Source organism: Suricata suricatta, chromosome 1 (assembly GCF_006229205.1).
Source record: "Suricata suricatta isolate VVHF042 chromosome 1, meerkat_22Aug2017_6uvM2_HiC, whole genome shotgun sequence".
Classification (NCBI taxonomy): Eukaryota; Metazoa; Chordata; class Mammalia; order Carnivora; family Herpestidae; genus Suricata; species Suricata suricatta.
In genome coordinates this window covers 81574972-81580792 of record NC_043700.1, presented here as the reverse complement: position 1 = coordinate 81580792, position 5821 = coordinate 81574972, and positions in this window count along the sequence as shown.

The following is a 5821-nucleotide window of genomic DNA, read 5'->3' as shown; positions in this document are numbered from 1 at the left end:
AGTTTGACTTTTTTAGATACCTCATACGAGTGGAATTATGCAATAGTCGTCTTTCTGTGACTAGCTTATTTCACTTAGCATAATACCCTCAAGGTTCCTTTATGTTGTCGCTTATTCAGGATTTCCTTCTTTTTAAAGGCTGAATAGTACTCCATATATTCTTTATCCATTCATCTGTGGATGGACAGTAGGGTTGTTTCCACATCTTGGTTCCTGCAATGGTGCTAGTGTCTTTTCAAGATGTTGGTCCTCATTCTTTTGGATAAAAAGGCAGGAGTGGGATTGCTGGATCATATGGAAATCTAGCAACAAATCTTGAGGAACCTCCTTACTGTTTTCCATAGCAGTTGCACCATTTGGCATTCTCACTAACAGGGCAAAAGGGTTCCAATTTCTCTACATCCTCTCCAAAACTTGTCCTTTTTTTTAGTGTTTATTTATTTTTGAGAGAGAGAGGGAGAGAGAGAGAGCACATTCGAGCGAGCACACCGTGGGCCAGGGGCAGAAAGAGGGGAACAGAGTATACAAAGTGGGCTCTGCTCTGACAGCAGCGAGCCTGATGCGGGGCTTGAACGCATAAACCATGAGATCATGACCTAAGCAGAAGTTGAATGTTCAACCGACTGAGCCACCCAGGTGCCCCCTTTTGTTTTTTTGATACTGGCCAACCTAATAAGTGTAATGGGATATATCATTGAGGTTTTGATGTGCATTTCCTTGATGATTAGTGATGTTGAACATCATTTATGTACCTGTTGGCCATCTGTATGTCTTTGGGGAAATAGGTCTATTGAAGTCTTTAGCTCATTTTTATTTATTTATTTGTTTGTGTGTTTGTTTGTTTTATTTTTTTTCAGTTTCCCACATCTGTTTATTTTAATTTTTTTAAATATAATTTACTGTCAAATTGGCTAAAATACAGTGTGTAAAGTGTGTTCTTGGTTTTTGGGACCAAGATTCAAGTGGTTCATTATTTTTATTTTTTTAAATTTACCTTTTGAGAGCTCACGCACAAGTGGGTGGGACAGAGAGAGAGGGAGACAGAGAATCCCAAGGAAGTTTCATGTTGTTAGCACAGAGCCCCACACGGGGCTTGAACTCACGAACCATGAGATCATGAGCTGAGCCAAAATCAAGAATTGGATGCTCAGCCAACGAAGCCACCCAAGCTTGCATCCTTTTAGCTCTTTTCAAAATCAAACTCTAGTTGTTTTGCTGTTGAGCTGGAGGAGTTCATTATGTATTTTGGAAATGAACCTCTTATCAGATATATGGTTGGCAAATATTCTTCCCACTCTGTAGCCTTTTCATTTTGTTTATGGTTTCGTTTGCTGTGCAGAAACATTTTAGTTTGATGTCGTCTCACTTTCTGATCTTGCTTTTGTTGCCCTTCCTTTGGTTTCATACCCATGAAATCATTGCCAGGACCAATTTCATGAAGCTTTCCCCCATGTGTTCTTATGATTAAGTTTCATTTTGAGCTGATATTTCATTTAAGATAATGGCCCAATTTCATTCTTTTGTATATGGACACAGTTTTCCCAAAACCGTTTGTTGAAGGGACTCTCTTCGCCCCCATGTGTGTTCTTGGCACACTTGTCAAAGATCAGTTGACCCGTGTGTGCACTGACTGCTTTCAGGGTCATCTATTTTGTTCTATTGATGCATATATTGGTCTTTTTGCTGGTACCATACTGTTTTAATTGCTGTTTCGTTGTATATTTTGAAACCGGGAAGTGTGATCATCTCACTTTATTCTTCTTTTTTCAAGATTGTGTTGGCTCTATGGGGTTCGTGGGGTTCTTCACCACCACTTTACAAATAAGGAGATAAAGTGACTTTCTCAAGGGCACAGAACTAGGAAATGGCAACCCTTAGATTCAAACGCAGAAAGTCTGATTGTGAAATTTATACTCAACTATTATATTCTATTGTCTCTCAAGTCTTTCCATCACCTCATCACTGTGCTCCATCCCAATGTATTTATTTTTCTTAATTTATTTCTGTCAGAAAAGCAAACTAAAATCTCACCAACTGCGGAATCATTTTGCAAACAATTGCATCTACCAGAAAGTGCATCATGCGGCTTACTCCTGGCCCTTTGTAAGAAGCCAATTACGAATGCCAGTGTCCCTTGGGCATATACAGATGTACAGGCTGTGAGCAAATAGGACAGTGAAACTATGAATGTATAAAACAAACAAAGTCAGAGGGTGATTGTTTACATTACAAAGGATTCTTTAATGTAGAAAAGAAACCAGTATTGAATGCCTATAAATAGCATCTTCCTAGTGCAAATGAGTGCTTGTTTGTTTGACTAAATGGTTGGGGTCGGAAAAGCCTTAAACTAAAATGGCATTACATCAGTGGGATCCTTTGAAAATCAGTTCAAAATGGTGGCAAATTATTAGTAAAAAGATGATATAATTGGTGAGAAAAGAAAGTTTATTTACTCCCTCCTCTCAAATCATCGTAAAATGACACTTTGGAACACACATCTGTGACAGGATGCTAAGCACACTTGTACACGCACTTGCCTGATGGGACAGTCTGGCTTCGCAACTCACACAGAATTAAAACCAGAAGACAGTGTAGTTGTCAGCAATTTCATCAGCTCAGGAGAAAGCGAGTCTGTTTAGAGATGAGCAGCCAGACCCAGAACTCCTTATTGACAAACAGCACACACCCAGTCTTTTTATGTATGTGGTTTGTCAAAAAATAACTTATTTTCTCTCACAATGAAGAACTCCGCCTTAGTGATTGTAAGCAGCTGCTTACAAAACATGAGCTTTCCAAATGCTAATTAGATTTGACCATAAAAACCACGACTATTTGAGGAGAAAGTGTTGCAGTAAACATAACCTGAAATTTTGTTATTTCACAAGAAAATCATACTATTCAAAACACTCAATAGGACATCTGCAAAGACTTCGGAGGTTATACGCTTTTTAACTTTTTAAAAAATTTTATAGCTAAAGACACCATTCTGGTAGATTTCTTTTAACTGTAAAGACAAAATTCAATTTCTCCATCATGAGAAAGTCCCACACAGCAGCAGGGAACTAGACTGGTGTCAGTCTGGACAGACTTAGAACAAGAGACAATCCATTTCTGACAGCAGAGGGCACCAGAGCTCAAGTTGCTAGGAAAACTGCAAGGCCAGGGTCTGAGTCAGGGACCAGAAAACCCCTGAAGGGTCGTTCTTGTGGCCTTCAGATGAGACGTTCCGGAATCACTTCGGAGGACCAAGAGTGTCTCCTAAAGGGAGTAACTTCTCCAGCTTGTTTTTACAGCGCAGTCTGCAGTTAACACGTTCCTGGCCAGGTAATTCTCGGTACCATGTGTTCATCCAGCTCGTAGGTCCTGAGCACCTTCTGTGCACCAGGCCCTGGGGAAGCAGTGGCGGACAAGAACGGCAAAGTCCCTGCCCTCATAAATTGGCGGTTTCCAGGGGAAGACCGGCTTCAAACAAACCCTCATAACAGCATGTGCTCTGCGTTATGAGAAGGGCAGACAGGGGCCCTGGGAGCTGTGAACAGGGGCCTAACCTCGGCTGACACGTCATGGACACGCCCTGGTTTTCTGATCACAACTGTGTGGCTTAACACAACAAAAAGTTATTCTCTCCCAGTTCTGGAGTCCAGAAGTTGAATCAAGTGGGCGGGCCACTCTCCCTGGGACTAGGGAGGAATCTGCTCCTTGTCGCCCGCCTCACCTGGCACTCCTTAGTTTGTGGCTGCATCGCCGCAGGCTCCGCCTCTGTGGCCATATGACCTCCTCCTCCTCCTCGCTGTGTGTCTTCCCCCTCATGTGTCTACGTTATAAGGACACAACTGACTGCATTTGGGGAATGTCATGGATGAATTGTGTGTCTCCTGCCCTCTCCCTGCACAAATCCCTGCGGAAACCTTAACCCCTCATGTGACCACATGTAGAGATAGAGCAGGGTAATTAAGGGTAAGCGAGGTTTAAGGGTACTTTCCAGTTCCAAAAGAACTGGTGTTTTCAAAGAAGATGAAAAGGTACCAGAGCCTCTCCCTCCCTCTCTCTCTCTGCAAGGAAAGACCTTGCAAGGACACAGCAAGAGAGGGGCCACCCTCAAGCCAGGAAGAGATGGCTGGTTAGAAAGCAGCCTTGATCTTTGGACTTCCAGCTTCCGGAACTGTGTGAAAATAAATGTCTGTTATTTAAACCACCCCGTCTGTGGAATTTTTGTGACGGTGGCCCAAGCAGGTTAATACAAGGCCCACCTGGATAATCTCAAAATAAGAGAAAGAGGCCAGCTGGAATGGGCTGAGTGAGGGGGTGGGAGGAGAAAATAGATTTTTCATAGAGAGGAAGGAGACAGGTTAGACGTGGGGACTGAGGGAGATTTTTATTTTATTTTTTGAGATGAGAGAAAATGAACAGGTTTAAATGTTAATGTAAAGAGTCTACGGAAAGGGAGAGACTGAAGATAAAAAGAAGAGCTAATCCATCCCTGAGAAATGGTGGATGAGAGCTCCCAGGCTCAGGAGGATAGGATGGACGCAGGTGACCTTGAGCACTGTAACCAGAGGGAAGGGGGAAGGGGGATGGGGAAAAAGTTGGTGGCAAATGTTATAGCTGTTCTTTTCTGGCAGCACCTAGTTTCTCCTGGGAGAACAGGGGAGGGGGATCTGCTGAGGGTGCAGGTGGGGGGCTGAAGCAGTCACCCTGGAAATCTGGAGAGAGTCGACTCAAGAAACAAGGTTGGGCTGTGGATATCAAAGAGATGTTATCTGGGAAGCCATTGAGTAAGCTAGTTGGAAGGGTAGCCAAGATCCGTTCTAAGTATTATTTCAGAGCAAGAGTGGGCTGATGGGACAAGTATTATTTCAGGGCTGGCGACTGGGCTGGTGTGTCCATGAAGTGAGGGGTTCTGGTCATCACTGTGGATCTTGAGGTTACCTAAGATGCTGACAGCTCTTGGGGTAGAGAGAAAGGGCTCAGATCAGGCAAAGATCTTTACTAGAAGACAGAGCCTGTGTGGCTTAAATGCAAACAGAGGAGTCTGGGTCCCAGGAGGCGGGACTATGGACAGGTGTTCCTCCGGCTGACGAAGGTCTACAAACCAGTCGGAAGGTGTATTTTTTCAAACTGTGATAAAAGCTAAGTAAAGTGTCTTAGCTAAAATATTACCACAAGTTATTTATGAACTTACCCAGTCAATTGTGCAATCAATGAATGAAGCAGAAAAAAAATCTGCAGGACAGTTAATGGTTGTTTACATAAAGACATTTTCTTTTTTTTTAATGTTTATTTATCTTTGAGAGACAGAGAGAGAGACAGAGCATGAGCAAGGGAAGGGCAGAGAGAGGAGACACAGAATCCAAAGCAGGCTCTGGGCTCTGAGCTGTCAGCACAGAGCCTGACATGGGGCTTGAACTCACGAACCATGAGATCATGACCTGAACTGAAGCTGGCCACTTAACCGACTGAGTCACCCAGGTGCCTCTAAAGACATTTTATTAATAAGTGTCAATGACTTTACGTCAAAGCCAAACAGTGTTTTACATTATAAACTGCTTTATATTACCAGTTTCTTTTATTCTAAATGTGTTTAATCCAGAGTTGGCTTAATCTTTACTTTAAATACCACAGTTAAGCCTCATTATTCATTTCTGTCTTGGTGGAGACAGAACATAGCTGACCACCGTACTCATCATGGCTTTAATATCCTTCTTGAAGACAGCTATTAATTTCATACACCCTGCCTTTTTCCCCAGAACCAAATCTTGCTTCCGTTATCCTGTTCACAATGGATACTCCTTAATAATTTTAATGCAAGCCTTACAACCCC